Here is a 25,296-nt window from a genome sequence, read left to right on the forward strand (position 1 = left end):
ATATGGAAAAAACATTAAAGTATAGCTAATTTTCTGATACTACTTTGGCCTGTGTGCTGTGCTCAGCTGCTTCAGTCATGTCTGACTCTTTGCAACCTGTGGACTAGCCTGCCAGGCTCCTCTGTCCATGGGATTCTCCAGGCAAGAATACTGGAGTGGGTTGCCGTGCCCTCCTCCAGGGGATCTTGCTGACCCAGGAATCGAAGCCATATCTCCAGCGTCTCCTGCATTGCAGGCAGGTTCTTTACCCACTGAGCCACCTAGGAAACCCTACCTTGGTCTGTGTGCTTTGTTGCTCAGTCATGTTCGACTCTTTGCGACCCCATGGGCTGTAGCCCACCAGGCTCCTCTGTCCATAGGGATTCTCCAGCAAAGAATACTGGAGTGGGTTGTCATGCCCTCCTCCAGGGGATCTTCCCAACCAAAGGATGGAACCTAGGTCTCCCACATTGCAAGTGGATTCTTTACTGGTCTGAGTCACCAGGTTAGTCTCCCTCAAATTGTTGTGCTTCTTTGCAATCCCCCTTGTACATGCAGGGACCTTTCTCACTGATACTCAGGGTATCCTTAAAAACAGCAGAATACAGATTTTTTTTTTCAAGTATTAGGAAATAAGGGGGCTTCCCTGGTGGCTCAGATAGTAAAGAATCTGCCTGGAATGCAGGAGTCCTGGGCTCAATCCTTGAATTGGGAAGATCCCCTGGAGAAGGGAATGGCTACCCACTCTAGTATTCTTGCCTGGAGAATTCCATGGGACAGACAAGCATAAAATTTCTTAAGACCAAATACTCGTCCTTCTGGGACTGCCTTCAATTTTAATTGCAGTGCTTTTAAAAAAGTATACTGCATTATGAAAATGTAGTGGTGTTTCTAGTTCTGCAGGAGCCATTGGCTTAGGTGTCTTGTTATCTGCATAGAACAAATCATTTGTTCCTGCTCACCAGGAGGATGCTTCAGTGACAGGTAAGGCAGGTCAGGAGAAGTATTTTAAAGATTATTAGGATGACTAAGAAAATAAGACTGAAAAAATACAATGTAAGTGAAGATATGTAAGAGTCTTGTCTACAAGTTTCTGGAGATGCCACCTTCCTCTTCCTCATCTGTCCTTCTTCCAGTAACATTTCATGCAGGGATATCTGTGCCCTGTGCCCTTTAACAATATGGTAGACTAATATTAAAAAATAATTTAGGAAAATATTCACATTATAGATGCAAACAAATACATTTCAGATGCTTACCAATCTTAAAAGCACAACAAAGAATTCAATATTTGTCTAGAAATGATGAAGAGAAGACAGATTCCATACTGGGGACTCACACAGGCAAAAAACTTTTTTGTTTTTTCATTGAAATTTTATATAGAGCAGCAGTTACCGATATACTAACTGAAGGGACTTTAAGGAGCTGCTGAGCATAGGAATTGAACATGGCTGGCTGGTAGAATGCACAGGACTCGCAAAGGCTGTCTTCTGGAGAAGAAAGACAAGAAGGCAGGTTAGTAGAGGTAGTCCTCTCCTCAGGATGTACTCTTTAGGTTTCTCTGGATTTAAAGTGACAAGTACACAGGAGCTGAGACCTTCTGTAGGACAGAGCCAATATGTGATATTGGATAGGTTGTTCACTTCACTGGGCTACCTGGATGAAAGAGAAGTGGGTACTGAAATTCCAGCATCCTCTTTGCCAGGACTTGGGCTCTGGGCTCCCAAAGAGCCATGTTTTCTAAGTGGCCCTGGCTTGGGTACTGGTACCTCCCTCCCTAATCACAGTCACGTGGAGTGAGGAATCAGCCTAGGGTGCTAAACGTGAAAATGGGCAGACTTAGGACTTGGGAGAATAGGGGGACTCTGAGACAAAGAAGACAACACAGCGGCACTCCTGGAGGGGTCCTGGCCCTCCGTCTGTCTGGTAATGGAGAGGGTGGTAATGGCCAAACCCCCTGCCACAGATGTCCATCTGCAGCCAGTTGCAGGAGCCAGCCTCCTGGCCACAGCTTTGCCCATGGCCGGCCACCTACCCCTCATTCCTTATTCCATCACATCCCCACCCCCACCTAAAGGATGCAGCAGAATTGTGCAAAATGAGAATTGAAGGATGAAGAGCCTATAGCCCCAGGCTGAGTTTGGCAGGATGGTTCCATGGCCACAGACGAGCATCACTTACCATCCCCAAATTCTAAGTATAACTGTCTGCAGTATTTCCTCCACATGCATTGAGTACCACATCAGATGGTGTTGTAAGTTTTGCTTCAGCCACAAAATATAATTATAGAAACTCATGAGGCATACGATGATCTGTTATGCATACTTCTATTTTTAGCTATTCTGTTGCTTTTTTAAAAAAAATCTCTGATGGTCTCAGCTTACTCCTATTGCCATTTTCTATTTGGAGAGCTTTCTCACCTATTTTAAAAGGAATACTCTGCTAACAACAGATTATCATATTTTTTTCTTAATCTGAAAAATGTCTTTATTTTCCACTTTTTCCTAAAGGATAATTTTGCCAGATAGTGGATTCATAATTGACAGTTCTGTTAGCTTAGTTGGTAAAGAATCCGCCTGCAATGCAGAAGACCCTGGTTCAATTCCTGGGTTGGGAAGATCCGCTGGAGAAGGGATAGGCTGCCCACTCTAGTATTCTTGGGCTTCCCTGGTGGCTCAGATGGTAAAGAATCCTCCTGCAATATGGGAGACCTGGGTTTGATCCCTGGGTTGGGAAGATCCCCTGGAGAAGGGAATGGCTACTCCAGTACTCTTGTCTGGCAGTTCCACTCTCTTTGCTCGGGGTCCTTAGTGCCTCTGTAATGCCTGCTGTAAAGCAAATACTGAATGCTATTTTCATCTTTCACCTTTTTTTTTTTTTTTTGGAAAGCAAAAATCCCCTCAGATTTCTTTTGGTAGGCAAAAACAAGTACTAACATAGCTTTTTCGTAAAAGTGAAGTGGCATAAATCAAACCTTCAGAAAAGTGAGGGACACATGTGTATGTCTTTGGCAAAATTTGGGACATTGTCAGCTATTATTCCTTTGACTACTTTCTCATTCTCATGCCTTTTTCCTTTGCTTCTGAGACTCTAATACTATGAATACTAGATCTTTTGCGGCTGTTCCACAGATCCCAGAGGCTCTTTTTTTTTTTTTTCCCCTATTTTATCTTGTTCAAGATAAAATATTTTGTTTTTCTTGAATAAATTCTATTGATTTGTCTTCACGTTCATTGATTCTATCCTGTCATCTCCACTCTACTGTTGAGTCTACCCAGAGAGTTTTAAAAATTTCTGTTATTCTATTTTTCAGTTGTATAATTCCCATTTGATTCTTTTAAAAATAACTTTCATTTCTTTGCTGAGATTTTCTACTTTAAAAATTTGTTCCAGATGTACTGAAAGTGAAATTCCCAGCTCTTGGTGTGCTGAATGATTTTCGACTCTTAAGAGAACGTTCGGCATTATGTTAGGAAACTCTTGATCCTTTCTAAGAGTTCTCTTCTAGCAGGCAGTTTCCCTGTTCAGGTTTAGGGAATAGGTTCTTGCCTATTGTGGCCTACTGTGGCCATGGTTGCAACAGCAGTTTCATTTTCAGGGCCCTTGCAGTGTAATTTCTGGTCTGCCTCATTTTGCAGTGCTGCTGGAGCTCACACAGCCTCTGCAGTTGATATCTGCAAGGGAAAGAGGCTCTTCCATGGTCTTCTGGTGTTGCCAGGCCATTTTCTGGGGTTGGGGCAAACTTTGCTTGGCCTGGTTCCCCTTGTACCACTGGGTGGAGGCCCAGGAGACTATGGCTCCCCTGCTATTGGCCCTGCAGGTAGAATGGCCCAGGTGTTGGCCCTGCAGGCAAAATGACCCAGGTGCCTGGGCCTGGCTGTGAAACAGGGTCTGGGTCACCCACTGGGGCTTTGGGGCTGTCACTTATATAGGTCAGCCAGCAGATGCCACAGGAGGCCCTGTTGGGGGCCTGCATTAGGTCTCTATTGGGCTTTTCCTTTCCCGGTCCTTTGGCCAGAGGGAGTGGACTTTTTTTGTGTGGTCTTGGTCCAGGACTGTTGGTCCAGCCTGCAGCTTCTTAAACACCCAGTCTGGGATATGTGGGGAAACCCTCAGAACTCCCGTGTCCACAGCCCTCACGTTCTGCTGTCCCTAGTCGGTGGCCTTCTTTATTCCAGCTTTCAGAGTCCTTTTATCACTAACTGTTAAATTATTTCCAGAATTCTCAGTTGTATTTAGAGAGGAGGAACAGGGAGAAATGAGTCTTGTTATCTTGTTCCAAAACCAGAGGTCTGCAATTGACTTTTAAATACCTGGATTATTAATTTCTATGGGCTTCCCTGGTGGCTCAGATGGTAAAGAATCTGCCTGCAATGCGGGAGACCCGGGTTTGATCCCTAGATGGAGAAGATCCCCTGGAAAAGGGAATGGCAACTCATTCCTATATTCTTGCCTGGAAAATACCATGGACAGAGGACCCTGGTGGGCTGTAGTCCATGGGGTCACAAAGTCAAATATGACTGAATGACTAACACTTTCACTTTTTTCCATTTAGTGAGTTGTGTTTTTTTTTTTCCCCCAAGAAAAACAACTTTTAAAAATAATAGATGTCTTTGAATGGCTTCCAGACCTGACCCTTACGCTCAAGGTGAGTTGAAGAGCCAGATAGGTATGATACCTGGAGCCTCCAGGAAGTCCCTTGGATGGGGTACATGGCTCTGGTTCTGGAAGCTAGTTCTCCCCTATTTTCTGATACTGATGAAAAATAGCAGAAAGTCTTTCTTTACTTTCAAGAAGAGGCAGCAAGTGCACAGACATATGCTTCCCACTTGTCGCTCTTTTGTTTTTTAATTCCTTCCTTCTGTTACTATTATTAGCAGTTTTTGACCTTGATAGTAACAACGTGTGCATTGAGAGGTCTGATTTCAGTGACTTTTATTCGTTAGAAAAGTAGGGGGCTGGGCTTCCCTGGTGGCCCAGTGGTAGAGAATCCGCCTGCTGATGCAGGGGGCATGGGTTTGATACCTAATCTGGGAAGATCCCACATGCCACAGAGCAACTAAGCCCGTGAGCCACAACTATTGAACCTGTGCTCTAGAGCCTGGGAGCCACAACAGCTGACCTCGTGTGCCACAGCTGCTGAAGCCCGCACGCCCTAGAGCCTGTGCTCTGCAGCAAAAGAAGCCACCACAATAAGAAGCCCAAATACCGCAGCTAGAGAGCAGCCTCCGCTTGCCGCAACTAGAGAAAATCCTGCACAACAATGAAGACCCAGCACAGCCATAAATTAATAAACAAAATTGTATACAAAAAAGAAAGGTAGGTGACTGAATTAATTGGACTCATACCCTGAGAGAAGTTCCAGGTCAGTCCAGCAGGGCAGGATACATCAAAAGATATATTCCATCAATTAAATGAATCAGGATCATTAGCAGGTTTAGAGAAGGCAGACGGATCAGTAGATTTTGGAGAGAAGCAGAGGATAATGGCAGGCAAAGAGGACTCAGGGTCAATTTTCACGACCAAGGGAGTGATGAGAGTCAGAGCTGGGGGTGGGCTGAGCTGAGCAGGCACCTGCTAGGTTTCAATGGCTACAGGCCCCTCCTTCATGCTCAGGGTCTTAGAATTTGAAAAACATCCAAGTAGATGAAGTAAATGGTAACAGAAGACAATGTCGGGTTCTGAGCCTTGAGAGAAGGGCTGGGAGGGAGCATTTCAGGAAGGTGATGCTGTGGGAAGAGTTGGAAAGATGGGACAGAACAGGGTGGCTGGGGCCCTGCAGAGGCCACACCTGTTGTCTCCTCTGGTGGTGGGTAGTTTGGTGTAGACAACGGCCTAGGGGTTGGGGAGTGACCTTGCCTTGTTTGTCTCATGCTGTGTGGACAGAAGCAGAGGGTGGGGGGCAGGGCTGGGGAGTCAGCCCACACTTCGTGTGCATGTCCCCTTAAGCCACCTAGCATGGTGGACACTGCCTTTCTCATTTAGCAGCACAGGATCAGTCGGGGTAGGACACCACACATGATCACCCAGCTAGCCAGCAGTAGGAGGAGGGCTCCTCTGGGCCTGTGCCACTGCCGATCGTCTGGACAGTAGTGATCCAGGGAAGAGAGAAATAACACCCCTAAACCTCGGTGCTTCTGGGTTCTATTCTGTAGAGGAAGCCCTTTGGTCTTCTGTTTGAGCACATAGATTCAACGTGCACAGAAACACAGGCTGGGTGGTTTGGGGAGTCTCAGGCTGGTGGGTTAAAAGTGAGAAAGATGAGGTGGCAGCTGGAGTTGGATCCCTAGTGGTGTAAGGTGAAGGCTATGTGTGAGGGGAAGATTAGCAGCAGTAGTAATGTATGCATATGTTTGGTAAGTAATTGTAACATCAAAGAATATTTAAATTGTGTTTACTGTTATAGAAGATAGTTTACTCTTTCATACATTTTAGAAAGATTTGAATCTTCAAAGATAAGGGATGAAGTAGATGAAGCTATTATTCATTCTCCCATCATGTGGCCTTTTTTGGTAAATGAAGGAAAAAAGGTCCATTTTCTCTACTGAGAATATTTTGAATCAATAATGAACTTATAGCAGGAAGTTCCTAGGAACTTACTAAGCGTGTCCAGTTAGTGTGAGAATATGGACTCTCCTCACCAAGGAGACTATCCTAGAGAGGGCTAGAAGAGAGAAACACACACTTTCATTTTGTGGGAAGGCAGGTTCCCCTTGGCCGTTGTATAATCAATCTGCTTCTATTATATAGTTTGTGTAGCACTGGCCCAGCCCTTGGCAATCATAGTGCCTGCCCTCCAGCCACAATGATTAGCTCTGGGTCAGGCCATCACTCATACCAGACCAATTATCATCTTCTCTGGGAGTTTAGCTGGGAAAACTCCTCACTCTTTCTGGAGGGAGATGACTGAAAGGAATCCCATGAGTCAGGAGACAAAGAAGGGAGCATCTTGCTTCTGCATGGAGAGGGCTGGCCTGAAAATGAATCCAAGACAGGTAGGCTGTGAAGGGAAGGCGGGGAGAGAGAGAGATGATACCATTTGAGCACCTGGATCCAGACTTGTCTGATTCTAGAAACACCTGAACTGCTTTGGATTCCCCAGTCACAGAAACTAATAACACATTCCTCTTTTTTTTTAAAGTTTATTTGAATTGTGTTTCTCACTTATAACTGAGTGAGTCCTGTGAATCCCTTTAATGTAAAATACAGCCAATTTGCCAGAGTGTGCTGGGCTTCTCAGCTGGGTTGCTCTTAAACTGATTCAATTAACAGACTAAACACACGATAAACCTATCTGAAAGGCTAAATGCTACTTTTAATAGCAGTTTAGCTGGCTAGCTAGGGTCATAATAGCTCTGATTCTAGCCAGTGGCAAAAAGGTCACTGCCTAAATAGGAGTGCTAGTGACTGAATTTTGTCCCCCCAAATTCATATATTGAAGTCCTAACCCCCCATGTGATGGTATTTGGAGAGAGTGCCTTTGGGAGGTAATTAGGTTATGAGTATAGAGCCCCTGTGAAGGGATTAGAGCCCTTATAAGAAGAGACCAGGGCTTCCCTTGTAGCTCAGTTGGTAAAGAATCTTCCTGCAACGCAGGAGACCTGGGTTCGATTCCTGGGTTGGGAAGATCCCCTGGAGAAGGAAATGGCAACCCAGTCCAGTATTCTTGCCTGGAGTATCCCGGACAGAGGAGCCTGGCAGGCTATAGTCCATGGGGTTGCAAGAGTCAGACATGACTTAGTGACTAAACCACCACCACCACCAAGAAGAGACCAGAAAGCTTTCTATCTTCTTCTCATTCTGCCATGTGAGGACCCAGTGAGGAGGAGAGCTCTCACCAGAACTGACCACGCGGTTGCCCTGATCTTGGATTTCCAGTCACCAGAAGTGTGGGGAATAAGCATCTGTTGTGTAAGCCCCCATCTGTGCTATTTTGTTATAGCAGCCTAAGCTGCTGAGATAGGGCTTTGTGGAGTCCCAGGAGTGTGTACTGGCTTCTTAAACTCACAGTGTGCAAAATCCTCCCCTGGGAAGTTCAGCCACCACGCTTAAGTGGGGAAGCTTTGCTCAGATGCAGTTCTGCTGTTTATTTACTTATGGCTGCACTGGGTCTTAGCTGCAGCTCGCAGGACCTTCATTGCAGCATATGGGATCCTTTATTGTGGCACAAGGGCTTCTCCCTAGTTGTGGCGCTTGGGCTCAGTTGTCCTGTGGCATGTGGCATCTTAGTTCCCCACCCAGGGATTGAACCTGTGTCTGCTGCATTGGAAGGTGGACTCATAACCACTGAACCACCAGTGAAGTCCCCAGTGAGCCCTTACTTCTTAAGCTTTTCCTGTTGACTAGCCCTTTCACTCAGTCACCCTTGTGTTTTGGTTCTGTTAAGTAGTTAGAATAGGAAAAAGGAGTCCAGAATGGCAGTGGCTAAAAGAGAAGGAAGGGAAAAGCCCATGAAAATAGAACAAAGGAAGGTTCGAGAACCCCAGAGTGAGAACCTCAGGTAAAACAAATAGCCCTCGTGGCTGGCCCAATTTACATAGGGCAGGCTCAGGGTGAGGAGAAAAAACATATAAAAAGAGGAGCCAAAATTGAGCTGGGGGCTTCTCTTCTCTTCATGTCTTTTGGGTCAGCCGGCCCTCACACCTCAAGGATGTATTTTCCTTTGCTTGCCAAATAAAACTGAGCTGTAACACGGAGCTGTAACACTAGTCCATCCATCTCTTCAAATTTGTGTTGCAATGAGACAGAACCAAGGAAATTACCAACTCCCCCTACAGTTCTTTCAGGAGAGAAAGAGGAAAGCAGGAATCAGCATCATAGAGTCATAATCAGAACACTGGAGGGAGGGAGAGAGGGATAGGGTAGTGGGCATCAGTGACTTCCTCCAGATGATGACCCTGATCAGAGAGGTGTGGAACAGCCTGTGTGGGAGACTTCTTCCCTTCAGCCCTGACCCCTGGGAGTTCTGCCTTTCCATCTGCAGAAGCTCACCAATCAGTTCAGTTCAATTCAGTCGCTCAGTCATGTCCGACTCTTTGCGACCCCATGAATCACAGCAAGCCAGGCCTCACTGTCCATCACCAACTCCCGGAGTTCACTCAGACTCACATCCATCGAGTCAGTGATGCCATCCAGTCATCTCATCCTCTGTCATCCCCTTCTCCTCCTGCCCCCAATCCCTCCCAGCATCAGAGTCTTTTCCAATGAGTCAACTCTTCGCATGAGGTGGCCAAAGTACTGGAGTTTCAGCTTTAGCATCATTTCTTCCAAAGAAATCCCAGGGCTGATCTCCTTCAGAATGGACTGGTTGGATCTCCATGCAGTCCAAGGGACTCTCAAGAGTCTTCTCCAACACCACAGTTCAAAAGCATCAATTCTTCCACGCTCAGCCTTCTTCACAGTCCAACTCTCACATCCATACATGACCACAGGAAAAACCATAGCCTTGACTAGACGAAACTTTGTTGGCAAAGTAATGTCTCTGCTTTTGAATATGCTATCTAGGTTGGTCATAGCACCTTGTTAATAGTATTCACTTTGGCCACAAAATATGTGGGAATAATGTCCAGAGTTTTCTTCGACTCTCCTCGTATGTCTTCATGGAGACCTCTCCTCATTAGTGATAAATAAATTGCATTTGCTTGGTATATAGTAGAGGTTGGCAATTTTTTCTGTGAAGGGCTAGATGGTAATAAATATTTTAGTCCTCTTGGACCATACAGACTGACTCTACCCTGACATGCAAAAGCAGCAGACAGTGTGTCAACAAACGGGCATGGTTGTGTTTCAATAAAACTTTATTTATAGACAATAACATTTGGATTTCATTTAATTTTTATGTGTCATTAAATGGCATTTTTCTTTTGATTCCCCCCCAACCACTTAAAAATGTGAAAATTATCCTGCTACGGCCAAGAGGAGCCTAAGGAGATATGATGACTAAATGTAGCTTGGATGGGATCCTGGAACAGAAAAAGAACATTAGGGAAAAACTGAGGAAACTTGAGTGAAGTGTAGGCTTTAGTTAATAAAAAAAATCAAAATAGGCTCATTAATTGTGACACATGTACCATGCTAATATGAGATGGTAATAATAGAGGAAAGTGGGTGTGGGGTATATGGAAACTCAGTACTGTCTTTGCAAATTTTTTTGTAAATTAAAAAGTATTCATAAAAAGTAAAGTTCATTAAACAACAACAGCATTTTTAGCTTATGAGTGTACAAAAGCAGATGGTGATCCACATTTGGCCTAAGAGCTATAGTTTGCCAATTCTTGGTATAAATAAAATGGGTTTCTATATCTGGCAATATGGTAGACCAGAAACTCTTCCTGACTCAGTAACAACAGCTGAAAGTAATGATTAATAATAAAGAGAAATCCTTGAATCTGTCAATAATCTTGAAACAAAGAGTGGTGATTAATTTCGTGTCAATGTGGCTAGGCTATGGTGCACAGACAACAACCACTTGTGAAGATGATGGATGCTGCTGTGAAGGGATTCTGTAGACAAGATTAATGTGGACAGTTGGTTGACTATAAGTAAAGGAGATTACCTTTGATAACACGGGTGGATCTCATCTAATCAGTTGAAGACCTCAAGAGTAAATTCCAAGATTTCCTGCAGAATTCTGCCTCTAGACTGCAGTGTCAGCCCCTGCCTGGATTTCTGACCTGCCCTATGGACTTCAGATTTACCAGCCCCTACAACTGCATAGCCAGTTCCTAAAAAAAATCTCTCTCTCTGGATATACTATATATATATATATGTATTGTATATATCTTGGCTCTGCTTCTCTTTTTTTTTGTTTTTGTTTTTCTGGTACACAAAGTAAAAAATAGTAAGAAGAAAGCTGAGTGAAGGCAAGGCTAAACAGGTAATCTGGTTACTGAACCCAGCTTTCATTTTGAGGGTATCTGCTGCCAGGTGTAGGCTCTAAGAGGAGAACTTCCTGCTTTGAGCTAGGACCCCAAAAGTGTATTCCATCAATCCAGAAGTGTGGTACAAACAATGGCGAATACAAGATAATTGTATGGAGAATAGAAAGATAATTGCTGGCATTCCCTTAGATGAGGAGAAACCTCCCTGAGCATTTTAACTACAAGCCAGTGTTCTTGGGGTGATTTTAAATGCCTGTAAGTTTTTTTCACATGGTTTCAAATTGACTGTGCTCCCAGGCAACACATGGGAATATACTCACATCTTGCAGGAACCTAAACATTATCCTACATATTAAACGTTCTCACATTAGGTTAGCAAAAAAGGGAGTAGTTCACAGTACAGATCACTTACAGAAGGCAATAATGTAGCTTGAGTGAGAACCAGCAGCAACACTCCATAGAAATAGATTCCTGAAGTCATCACATACTGGAATTTTTAGACATAGGTTATAGAGTAACTACAGTTAACATGTTTAAATAAAGTAAAATGACGTTTGAAAATAAAATAATGAACAAGAAACCATAAAGTATGATGAAAGGGTTATAAAAGAGAAATAACAGAGCTTACAAAAATGAAAAAACTGTGTAATTATTGAAATTACTCACTGGATGAGTATAGTAGCATTGGGAAAAATTGAAAGAAGAGTTGGTGATTTGGAAGATAGAAATCATGGAATTATTCATGATGTGTGAGAGAGCAAAGAGATAAATAATGTGAAAGAGATTTTGTAATTAGAGGCCTTAGGCTGTAGAACTGTCATTCTTAAACTTGAGCAATCATCAGAATCCCCTGGAGGACTTGTTAAAAGACAGATTGCTGGGCCAACCCCCAGAGTTTCTGACATAGTAGGTCTGGGATGTGGCTAAGAATTTGCTTCCCTAACAAGTTCTCAATGATGCTGATGCTCGTGGGGACTCAACTTTGAGAACCATTGATATCAGAGTGGTTCAAATCTTGCCTTTGCTGATTTGAAAGCCCACTTGCACTTCTTGATTGTGTAACCTTGGAAATTTTTCATCACTTTTCTGTGCCCCAGTCCCTCCATCACAGGGTTGTTATGGGGAACATGTGAATTAATGCTCACAGAACACTTAGTGCTATGGTGGTAAGGGTGAGGATTCTAAAAGTGTTAGCTGTTACAATGTCTTGTACACAGGACCCCCGATGGATTCTTTCCAGAGCACCACACATCACAGAATTTATGAGCCCTCTGAGTGTCATATTGAAGCTGTGCAACTCAGACTGGGACTTGAACCCATCGCCTTTTAGTTGAGATCACACACCTGATCTCAGGACTTAAAAAAGCTCAGGTTCTCAATGTCTTATCACAGAAAAAATTTAGTGAGAGACAAAATGATAGGTAAGAAATGGATTTATTCAGAGAGAAACATATTCCACAGACAGAGTGTGGGCCATCTTAGAAGGCAAGAGACCCTGAACTATGGGATGGTTAGTTTTCATGGGCTGGTTAATTTCACAGGCTAATAAGTGGGAGTATTATGCTATTTTGGGGAAGGGGTGGAGATTTTCAGGAATTCTGCTGCTGCCCACTTTTTGATCTTTTATGATTGGCCTCAAAACTGTCATGGCACCTCTGGATGTGTCATTTAGTTGTCAGTGTATTACAATGAGAGTATAATGATGCTCAGGGTCTATTGGAAGTTGACTGCTATCTTGGACCTGGTTGGTTCTGTTGGGGGAGTTTGTAATTTCCTCAGTTATGTCTCGTCACAACAAAAATTTGAAGTGATGGACCAGTGTTACAGCCCTCGAATGGACAAGCGTTACAGCTCCATGTTATAGCTCACTCTTATTTAGAAAATAAAAGAAAATACATCCTCGAGGCATGAGGGCATGCCGACCCAAAAGATGCAAAGAGAAGAGAGGCCCCTGGCCCAATTTTGGCTCCTCTTTTTATATGTTTGTTTTCCTCCCCTGGGCCTGTCCTGTATAAATTGGGCTATCCAGGAGTGCTGTTTGTTCCACCTGAGGTCCTCATTCTGGTCCTCGGACTTTCATTTGTTCTATTTTCACAGGCTTTTCACTTCCTTGTCTTTTAGCCACTGCCATTCTGGAGTCCTTTTTCCTATTCTAACTACCTAACAGTTCCAACCAGTTTTTGTCATATCCTGTATGGATGTGAGATTTGGACTGTGAAGAAGGCTGAGTGCCGAAGAATTGATGCTTTTGAACTGTGGTGTTGGAGAAGACTCTTGAGAGTCCCTTGGACTGCAAGGAGATCCAACCAGTCCATCCTAAAGGAGATCAGCCCTGGGATTTCTTTGGAAGAAATGATGCTAAAGCTGAAACTCCAGTACTTTGGCCACCTGATGCGAAGAGTTGACTCACTGGAAAAGACTCTGATGCTGGGAGGAATTGGGGGCAGGAGGAGAAGGGGACGACAGAGGATGAGATGGCTGGATGGCATCACTGACTCGATGGATGTGAGTCTGAGTGAACTCTGGGAGTTGGTGATGGACAGGGAGGCCTGGTGTGCTGCGATTCATGGGGTCGCAAAGAGTCGGACACGACTGAGCGACTGAACTAACTAACTATGGCTATATTGGGCTTCCCGGGTGGCAGTAGTGGTAAAGAACCTGCCTGCTAATGCAGGAGACTTAAGAGACACAGGTTTGATTCCTGGGTTGGGAAGATCCCCTGGAGCAGGGCATGGCAATCCACACCAGTATTCTTGCCTGGAAAAATCCCATGGACAGAGGAGCCTGGTGGGCTATGGTCCATAGGGTCGCAATGAGTTGGATATGACTGAGGCGCACACATGCATGGCTATATCATTCTTATAAAGGTTGTGCCCTACCCACTTCCCTCCCGTTTCAGTATTAGGGATTTTCCAATGCTACCAATTCTCTGAAATATAAGGAAGCTTATTGGGTCAAAATGCTCAAAGCCTGATTTAGATAAAGGCTTGCCTTGATTGTGAGAATTTGATGATGTAATATTAAAAAAGAAATTTACCTATTTTTACACAAAAGATTGAATATGCTGAATTCACTTATGATGACGTGATTCCCAATAGCATGTTTAAATAAATAGCTGAAGCTCATTTGTAATGTCAACAAAAATTAATCAGTCGATCTAAGAAAGAAATTAAAAATTTTATTTGAGCAAAATTGAGGATTATAACCAAGGAATAGATCCTCAGAAAGTTCCAAGAACTGTTCCATCCTTAGAAGTCAAAGCACAGTTATATAAATTTTTTGAGACAGGCTCCAGGCTGTACTCCAGGCTGTACATGAAATAACCTATTTGACAGTTTACATAATCCAGATCTGCAAGTATTAAGTGGTGGTTCTTTGTGACCCCTTACAAGGTCAAGAAGGACTGTTATCTACAAAAGTTATCTTGTTGATGCTAGGAGAAGGTTACTCTTTAGGGCTGAGCTGATGGGGGAAGTTTGGTTGATGCACAATGCAGATACTCAATGTACAGTAGAAGGCAGAGAAAACCATTTCATATATAAATTTTTCTTATCTTGCCATGACATATGAATTTTATTTCACAGTAACCAGTAGCATGTGTCGAATATTGAATATAAGTAATCGCATGCTAAAATTCTTGGAAGAGCTCATTCTGTCAAAGTGGATTATCGTGGATCCACTCATACTGGCTGGTGGGAGCAAACGTACACGTATCTTCTCAACTCAGCAATGTCACTTCGGTAGCCTGACATCTGCCATGGTGTGAGTCTGAGTGTATATACTATAGTGTTAGTTAGTTTTAGTCACTCAGTCATGTCTCCCTGTGGCCCCATGGACTGTAGCCTGCCAGGCTCCTCTGTCCATGGGATTCTCCAGACAAGAATACTAGAGTGGGTAGCCATTCCCTTCTTCAGGGATCTTCCTGACCCTGGGATCAAACCCTGGTCTCCTGCATTGCAGGCAGATTCTTTACCATTTGAGCCTCCAAGGAAGCCCCTAGATATACCATGGAACATGGCAAATACTAGGAACCAGGGCTCTTCCTTCACAGGTACCCCAAGAACATTTATCAGAAAATCATTGGTTTAACATATGAAATATTGCCCATGCTTCCTTGCTTAGGAATCCTTTCTACAAAGATACACTAAACTTCAGGGGTGTCCATCCTTATTTGAGTTCTGGTTTGTTTATACTGCTGAAATCAGCGTCATTAACTTTTTAAAATTTGGTTTTATTATAATCAGGTATGCAGACACATAGCTCTAAGAATCAAATAGTTCTTGTATGGACCTGTGGACAAAGTCCATTTGAGTGGACAAAGCCATTGCAATCATTTGAGTTTTTTAATCTCTCTGTAGGCATTCAGCCTTTTCAGCCATATCCCTATTATTGAAAACTGAATAAGCCAATTGGAATAAGTCATTCATAAGGGTCTGAGGACCAGCAGTCACCTTTTGAATTTTGCATCTGACATCTGGAGCAGACTGGGCTATGAAATACATAGCCAAAAAGGCCTGTCCCTTACGGGAGGAGGGAGCCACATTTTGTATACTTTTTAAAAGTTTCCATTAATTTCCCTGGAAAAACTGCAGGATTTTCATCTGGTCCCTGTTGAACTTCTTTTACTTTCTCATTATTAACAGGCTTTACTGAAAGCTTTTTCATGCCTTCTATCAAACAACTAGTCACATGTTCTCATCTGTCCCTGTCAATAGAATTTATCTGGTAATTCCACTGTGGATTAGCCTCAGGGATGGTGTCATTCCCCATTTGAAAGACTGCATGTCCTTGTTGGGCTCTAGTTGCCAGTTGGTCAGCATGGACTCTGGCTGCCAGTATTACACACTTGCCTCTGGAGTATAGCAGTGGGAATGCTTCCCCAGTGGCTCAGTGGTAAAGAATCCACCTGCAATGCAGAAGACGTGGGTTCCATACCTGGATTGGGAAGATCCCTTGGAGGAGGAAATGGCAGCCTACTCCAGTACTCTTTCCTGGAGAATCCTGTGGACAGAGGAGCCTGGCTAGCTGCAGTCCATAGTGTCACACAGAGTCAGACACGACTGAAGTGACTCAGCATGCATGCATACAGAGCAGTGAGATTATAAATATCCCCAGGTGAGATCAAAAGATCTCATTAACCTGGTAAACTCTTTAGTAAAAAGTTCAGGGTCCTCAGAAAAACTTCCCAATTTCTCCCCTGCCATACTTCGATCAAATATTGAAAAAGGAATGGGGATTCCTACTGTTCCTTGATTTCTACCAGGAATTTCCCTCAGAGGCAGAAGTCTAGGGGCAGTTGGCTGCTAACTCATGCCGCTATGGGGGCTAGCTGGACTGAGATTGGGTCCCTTGGGTAACTCAGAGTACTGAGAAGGAGTTCCAGAACATGGTGGTGGCATTTCCTCACCCTTGGGTACACTTTCCCCTGGGATTTTAGCTTCAACAGGAGCAGCAGCTCTCTTTGATATGGGGAGCCTCTGTTGGTTTAAAGGTTCCTCCAGGAGGACTGTTGTTGTTGTTCAGTCACTCAGTCGTGTCCAACTCTTTGTGACCCCAGGGGCTGCAGCACACCAGCCTTCCCTGTCCTTTACTATCTCCTGGAGCTTGCTCAAACTCATGTCCATAGAGTCAGTGATGCCATCCAACCATCTCATCCTCTGCTGCCCCTTCTCCTCCTGCCCTCAATCTTTCCCAGCAGGAGTGTGGGGAATATTGCTCCCTCTGGGATGGCAGCTACTGCAGGAGGAGCAGGTTCTTCCTGCAGGAGATCTGTCTTCACATGGCCCCGAATCTTGGATCAGCTAAAATGTCCTCTGAGTCCTTCCTTAAATTAACCTTCTGGGTTACACATATATTAGATTCCCTTCCAATTACATTTCCCAAATACAAGGTCATAAAAACTTGAACATATGGTATTTCACTCCATTTTGATTCCCTTCTACAATATAAAACCAACTGCAATATAGTATTATAATTTAGAGACCCACTCAGTGGCCACTTTTCTTGACTCTCTAATATTGTGGCCGAACTTGGTTACATAGCCTGATAAGCTTTTTCTTTTTTAGATCTTGTTGTTCAGTTTTTTCCAGTTCTGGGGTATGTGTACCAGAGGGGTGTTGACTGGGATTGATTTGGTTTGAATCACCTTAGAGCCAAACCTGGGAAGATGTCTCTGATTTCCTAGTTATCCAAAAGTTTTGTTCTTGTGTAATTTGATCAAGATTTGTATTTATAATTTTAGATGATATCCCTTTCCAAAGTAGTCTTCCAACTAGATGTTAGTGCCTGAGAAATTGTTGCAAAAGAATAGTTCAGAAGGTGTCCCCTGTGGTGCTGGTGCCAACAATGACCTGGAATGGATCTGGCAGCAAGTGGGAAATGAAAGGGTTAACATTTGCAAGGGCAGGAGGGAAGACTGACATCAAGGCCTGGTGACTGCTAAGTCACTTCAGTTGCATCCATGTCTTTACAACTCTATGGACTGTAGCCAACCAGGCTCCTCTGTCCATGGGATTCTCCAGGCAAGAATACTGGAATGGGTTGCTATTTCCTTCTCCTGGGGATCTTCCCGACCCGGGCCTTATAGTTCTTTAACTGGGCACTCCTAGTAATTAAGGAAAAGTACTTTAAGTCTTGTAAGCTGGTTCCCTGCCAAATAAACTGAGAAAAAGAATGAATTGTTGTACCTTGGTGATCATACAGGTTAAAAGAAAAGAAATGGAACAGAAACAGATGTAGAGCTTAGAAGGAAAATCTCAGAGTGAAGAGGAGAGTATAGATTGCTAAATCTTGCAATGTCGTATAGTGGCTGGCTTTATTTCAGACTTGCTATTGAATTTGCAGGAACATCGACATTCCACTGCCCTTTTATGTAGCCAGGATTTGAACTTGATCAAAGCAACCCCAGTGAAATTCCTTCCTTTTTATATACCATTTCCCTTGTTTTCTGCACCAGCAATAAGATCCCTTCTGTATTTCCATACCACTTTTCTACAGCAACCCATACTGATTGTCATAGTTTCTCCAGTTTTCTGTCCTTGAACATCCATATCATCATTCCCCTGGCCTGTTCCTAGGAATCCAATTAGAGCCCCAAAGCATTTGGAGTTGATTGGCTGGACTGAAATGGGCTGTCAGTTGGTGGAGCATCCTCCCCAGGAGTCCTGGCCCATGGCATCCCATGGCCCTACAAGCCCCGACCCTAGACCTTCTTACCTTACCATTGTCCTGTCCGTCACAAGCTGAACTGTTGTGTAGTTTCCAGAGCTCCAAGGAGTTCTGGCAACATAGTTCTTTATGTCTCAGTGCAGAGAAGAATTCAGTGAGAGCAAAGTAGTAGATAAAAAGTGACTTACTCTAATAGAATGTGAAGTTTACAAGCGGGTGGGCGAGAAATGCCGCACCCCGAGAACTTAGTGGGCTACAGTTTTATAATCAAAGGAAAAGTAGAGGAGAAGAAGTTCTTTGTCTTTTTTCAGTAGATGTCATGTTTTCATCATCAGTTCCTCCCCTAGGTAGGGCAGGGAAGTTTATTTGTCCCTTGCTGTATGGTCAGACCAGGACTCTCATAGCGTTTGGGAAAAATATTTTTAGGTCTCAGTACAATAAGGGTTTTTAATTTTGAAAGCCACCTTCCCATAAGTGATTGTTTTTTGTGTGCACAGAGCCTGTTTTGGGGATATTTAACTTGATGACATCACTGGGAAGATTGAAGGTCTTATTTTCCACTATTGTTTTATTGTTTTGGGAGCATGGTGCAAAGAATATGTCTGAGGGGCCAAAGAATTTGTTTCGGGGGTTATTAACTGACTGAGCTCACCGGGCAGGACGTGGGTCTCATGCCACCACTGTTTTATTCTTTTGGGGGCATGTCTCCTGCTTCTCCTGTGTGGTTTTATTGGCTAAGCAAGCCTCCTTGATTTTGTGGTTAAGCAAAGCTGCTTTCTCAAGTAATCATTAACTTACAGGGATCTCCCATATTTTTCAATTTACAATCCCCTAGTGGGAGAAGGCAATGGCACCCCACTCCAGTACTCTTGCCTGGAAAATCCCATGGACGGAGGAGCCTGGTAGGCTGCAGTCCGTGGGGATGCTAAGAGTCAGACATGCCTGAGTGACTTCACTTTCACTTTTCACTTTCACGCATTGGAGAAGGAAATGGCAACCCACTCCAGTGTTCTTGCCTGGAGAATCCCAGGGACGGGGGAGCCTGGTGGGCTGCCGTCTCTGGGGTCACACAGAGTCGGACATGACTGAAGCGACTCAGCAGCAGTGGGATTAACTGTTTAATCACCTATTTTGTCCCTTCATTGTGTCCCTATCACTATTGATCTCAGAGAATCAGCTCTGAGGGGTGGAGTAAAGCAAGATCTTAGTTCCCTGCCCAAGAATTGAACCTGGGCAGTCTGGATGAAAACCAGGAACTCTGACCATCAGACTAGGAAGGGCTAGAGGCTAGAAGCAAATTTTCTTTGACTCTTGCCCCCACTTGAAAAATGCATTTCTTAAGGAGGTAAGAAGTTTAAAAACAGGCACTTGTTTATTATGAGAGACATAGCACAACAAGTGGGAGAGCACTCAGAGAAACAAATAGAAAAAAGGCAGAGATGCACACCCAGAGAGACAGTGTGTGGACATCCCCCCAGTGAGGAGGAGCACAGTGAAGAGGTGATTCAATCATTTATATAGAACAGTTCTTTCGGGTCTTTATCTTCCCTTTGGTCAATTGTTTGGTTTCTTCTTCCACACCTGACCTGCCCTAGAACCCTCCCCAACATGCATGCGCAAATTTTTTCCAAGATAGACTCCAACCCAGAGGTCTATGGGATCACATATTAGCATCACATATTATGGGGTGGTGACCCCCAAGGAGCCTTTCTGCATATGTGAAATATTTCATTTGCCCCAAGGAGGGGGAACATATGACCTCCTGATCTTTGCTCAAACAAGGTTTAGACCCTCTCTGTTCCTGTTATCTTAAGGATCCCACAGGAGACAGAGCCTGGCTATTTACCCCGTTTCTGTTGTTGCTTCCATTTGAAGTAGGAACAAGAGGCTGGTTGTAAATATCTAACCTGGAGCCCACCTACCTCCTGTCTCAGGAAATGCAGACAGGAGGCTAGTTGTAAATGCCTAGCCTGGAGCCCATCTATCTCCTGCCTCAGAATAAATAGTGCCTACTGAAGGGACTTCTCTGTCCTGCAAGTTAAAACTTAATTTTCTGAAGGGGCAGCGATTTTATACTGGGAAGCAAGTCTGTCCAATGGCACGTCTTCACCTTTATTTTAGGAAAAGAAAGGAAATTTCAACAAAATAAAGCTCATGTATAAAGTTTAAAGAAAAAGGAAATTCTAGATTGTGTCTTGGATAGTATTCATACTTCAAATAATTTCCTATACCATCTACTACACATATCAGAAGGATTAATGATGGCTGAATATCATTTATCACAAAACATTTCATTACCTTTCATAACTTAAAATGTTTATTAAGGCAAAGACGTGTGAAACACGTTTTAGAATTTTTCATTGGAAAGAGCTGTAAAAGTTTTCCCAAGTTTAATGCATGGCTTTGCAAAAAATCGAGCAAGGTACTAAGATTAATGTCAGTCTATTCAGGCTGCCACAACAAAGGACACAGATTGGGACCCGAAGCAGGAGAAATTTAGTCTTTCACAGTCCTAGAGGCTGGAAGCCTGAGGTCAGGGTGCCAGCTGGGTGGTTTCTCCTGAGGCCTCTCTCCTTGGCTTCCAGACGGCCACCTTCTCCGGGTGTATTCACATAGTTTTCCCTCTGTGTGCACGTCTGTATCAGATCTCTTCTCATAAGGACACCAATCAGATCCATAGGATTAGGGGCCACCCCTATGACCTTATTTGACCTTAATAACCTCTGTAAAAGCCCTGTCTCCAAATATAGTCACATTTTGAGATACTTGGTGAAGACTCTAACATATGAGTTTTTATGGGCATAGTTTAGCCCACGAGAGCCCTTCTCCAGTCACACTGGATGGATTGGTGGTGATCATGCCGCAGCCATTATGTTTGCACAGGAGTTTCTGAGTTTAGACTGCATTCAACCTTGCATGGCCCAAGGTTCACGCCAGCATTGCCTTTCCACTGTGGGCGCTCAGGCTCCAGGCATAAAAACTGTTGATGACTAAGTTCATATTTTTATAACTTTAGAGCTGGAACACGCTGTCACAATCATGTTTCTCATCTCACAAATGAGAACTCCAGGTCCAGAAAGGTAAATGGCTTTCCTCCTCCAGTCCACTCAGCACCTCTCAACCCCTTCTCCAGCCCACACAGGCCTTCTCTCAAGTGTCACCACAGGAAGCATCAAACCTTCAGACCAAGCCAGCGGACTCCCTGCATCTTCAGGTCTAAGGTTCGTGTGATAATGGAAAACATGCTTTTGGTGTGGAGGTGAAGTTTCCTGGGACACAGGGATGTGTCACATCTGACTGGATGTACGTGCAAAAATGGAACCAGACGACACACACTGGTGTTTCCAATTTAAAAGGCTGACTGGGTCATCCTCTCCTCTCCACCCCGAAACCTCTTCCAACCTATCTTTAAATCATCTGCAAAGAGGAAAAGAAAATTCATATCACTGACAAAAATGAGTATTTACACATAACCTGCCATCCATCCACCCACCCATCCAATCATCCATCCATTTATCCCTTCCTTCATTCTGATGTTTAAGAAAGCACTGGCTGAGCCCCTGCAGATCCAGCAGTAGGCAAGATTGAGGTCCCTTTCCTCATGCAACTTACACTGGGAGGCATTGTTGAGATGGATGGGACTGCTTTACAGAAGGCAAAAAGGGAATGATTTTCAGAAGAGGTGACAAGTGGAATGTAGAGAAGCTAGGAGAAGAACAAGTGATTTCAGAGAGGCAGCAGTGAGTGGTGGAGTAAAGCAAGATCTTCATTCCCCACCTAGGAGTTGAACCTACATAGCCTAGATGAAACCAAGAATCCTAGTCACCAGACCAGCAAAGGGTAGAGGCTAGAAGCTATTATTCTCTGGCTTTTGCCCCCAGTGAAAAACGCATTTCTCATGGAGACAAGAACTGTAAAGCAGATACAAAGTTTATTACTAGAGACACAGCACAACAAGTGAGGAGCACACAGAGAGATAGTTTAGTTAAGACAGAAGCAAGGCAGAGATGCACACCTGGAGGGAAGGGGTGTGGGCGCCTCCTCTAGCGAGGAGGAGCACGATAAAGAGGTGGTTAAGTCATTTATATAGGGCAGTTGTTTTGGGTTTTTGTCTTCCCTTCAGTCAATTGTCTGGTTTCTTTTTCCACACTTGACCAGCCCTAAGACTCTCCCCAGGGTGTGCAACTTTTTCCAAGATGGATTCCAGCACAGGGGCATATGGGATGGCCTTGGCATCACATATTATAGGGTGATGCCCACTACTTTTTACCCCCAAGGAATGCTTTTGCACATGTGAAATGTCTGCCTTTCCCCAAGGATGGAAAATACATGATGTCTTGATCTTTTACTCAAGCAGCATTTAGCCCTTCTGTTTCTCCCATGACTATTATCTTAAAGTGTCCTCAGGAGACAAAGCCTGGTTATCTACCCCATTTCTACTGTTACTTCTTTTTCAAAGTGCAAATAGTAGGTTGTAAACATCTAACCTGGAGCCCACCTATCTCTTGTCTCAGGAAATGCAAACAGGAGGCAAGTTGTAAATGCCTAGCCCAGAACCCATCTATCTCCTGACTCACAAGGACATTCCAGGTGGTGGGAATGATATGATTACTATGATCTGCTTCATAATTTCAAAGGACTCATTCTGGCTGCCATTTTTGGAAAGTGAAGAATTGGAAGCGGAGAGAAGCAGTGGAGACAAAGGGATGTAGACAACCATCAGGACCCATGCTGGGATGGACGTGGAAGGTGACGGAAAGTCAGGAAGCAAGGACGCACTGGTTTTCTGCTTGCTAGTGGGTGTGATTAGTAAGATGAATGGAGTGAGCTAACCTGAGGAGATGCCACTTGGGAGTGGGCAGTGAGCATCCATGATTGTTGACATCTTATTTTTGTGGGAATCTAGGTAAAATGGGAGGCACAGCCTGGCTGCTGACTGGATGGACATACAGGTGTGTGAGTCCAGGTGTGGCATCCTGCCAGGGTGACATAGGGCACAGAACTGCCATGGAAATAGCTGATCAGAGGTCTGAGCCTGATGTCCTTGTGTAACAGAGTATCCGACGTTAACAGCACCTTAAAGCTGTTCTTCCTGGGAAGGGTCTTGGCTCTGCTTTGCCTCCCTGGGTTTCCACCCAAGCCTGGTCCTAAAGCCCAGATACCACCATCTGCTCAAGTGATCCAGAATCACTGTGTGTGCTTGGTAACCAGAGAGGCTAATTGTATTAGTGTTTTTGTGGTTGCTATAATAAATTACCTCAAGCCAGGTGGTTTAAAACAATTAAAACTTATCTTCTCATAACTCTGGAGACCAGAAGTCTGAAATCAAGGTGTCAGCAGGACCACACTCCATCAGAAGGCCCTAGGGGGAGCCCTGTACTTTGCCCCTCCCAGCTTCTGCAGGCTGCTGAGACTCCTTGACTTGTGGACACATCACTCTGGGCTTAGCTTTCCTCTTCCCATGGCTTCTTCTTCTATGTGTCTCTCCTCTGTGTGTCTCTTATAAGGACACTTGACATTGGAGGGCACCGGATAATCCAGGATGATCTCACTTCAGGATCCTTAACTTTATACATTTTCCAAGACTCCTTTTTCCAAACAAAGTCACGTTCTCAGGTTCCAGAAATGTGACATAGACATGTCTTTTGGGGGAACACAATTCAACCCACAGGAGTTGAACTTTGGCCCTGTTAAGTGTGAGACGCATATGGCGTGTGTGAGTGGAGATGACCTAGTGAGCCAATGGAAGTGTATGTCTGGACCAAAAAAGGAAAGATCATCATCACAGGAATGGGATTTTAGGAAATGGAGCTGGATAGGCTCACCATAGGGAGAGTATGGCTGGAGATAGGGCTTGGGGTGAAGCCCTGAGCAGCAACTGCCCATTGGGCAGGATTCCCAGGTTGCACTGCTGCATAACAAATCATTATAAAACTCAGTGACTTAAAACAACAGTTTATTATTATTATCTTTCTTGATTCTGAGGTTCAGGAATTTGGACAGGGCACAGAGGGTATGCTTCATCCCCATTCCACCAATTGGGAACCTCAATTGAGAAGACTCAAGTGCTGGGGCTTGGGGACTTCCCTGGCAGTCCAGTGGCTAAGAACCTGTCTTCCAATGCAGGGGACTTAGGCTTGATCCCTGGTTGGGAAAGTAAGATCTGACATACCTCAGAACAAATAAGCCCACACCCTATAACTATGAGAAAGCGTGCAGGAACAAAATATCCCACATGCCACAACTAAGAGCAGATGCAGCTAAATAAATAAAAATACTGGGGCTTGACTGGGCCTCTTTCTTTTCTCTCTCTATCCACACATTGTCTCTGCAAGGTTAACTTGAGCTTCCCTATGATATGGTGGCTTCCAGGTGGTCAGACCAATGGATGGTGACACAGAACACTAGAGATCAAGGCAGAAGCTGCAAGTCCAGTTGCAGAACTGGCATGGCACCATTTTTACCATATTTGATAGGTTAAAGCCAGCCCACTGTTGAGAGGAGAGGAGGGACCAAGGAATAAAGGAAGACTTGCAGCCATCTTTATTCTGCTTCAGGCAGATTAAGAGAGTTGGAGGAAAACCCATCCTGGCCTTGTGTGTGTGTGTGTGCACTCAATCACCCAGTCATGTCTGACTCTTTGTGACCCCATGGACTGTAGCCTGCTGTGTCCATAGCATTTCCCAGGCAAGAATACTGGAGTGGGTTGCCATTTCCTCCTCCAGGGGATCTTTCCAACCCAGGGGTCAAAGCTGTATGTCCAGTGTCTCCTGCATTGGCAGGCAGATTCTTTGCCACTACACACCTGGGAAGCCTTGCTGCTACTGCTGCTGCTAAGTTGCTTCAGTCGTGTCCAACTCCGCACGACCCCATAGACGGCAGCCCACCAGGCTCCTCCGTCCCTGGGACTCTCCAGGCAAGAACACTGGAGTGGGTTGCCATTTCCTTCTCCAATGCATGAAAGTGAAAAGTGAAAGTGAAGTCGCTCAGTCGTGCCCGACTCTTAGTGACCTCATGGACTGGAGCCTACCAGGCTCCTCCGTCCATGGGATTTTCCAGGCAAGAGTACTGGAGTGGGGTGCCATTGCCCTTACAGCAAAATTTGGGAAGAGCCTCTACAGTTCCCCAGTAATAATCTTCCTAGAATCTGGCTTATCTGAGACTGGGTGGTCTATCTGTACCATCCTGAGGATTGTGTTGGGGCAGAACTTTCTTCTCCTGAAACTCCACCCTCTCCTTGAATATGTCTACATTGTTCAGAGGCAGGAAT

Source organism: Bos javanicus, chromosome 8 (assembly GCF_032452875.1).
Source record: "Bos javanicus breed banteng chromosome 8, ARS-OSU_banteng_1.0, whole genome shotgun sequence".
Taxonomy (NCBI): Eukaryota; Metazoa; Chordata; class Mammalia; order Artiodactyla; family Bovidae; genus Bos; species Bos javanicus.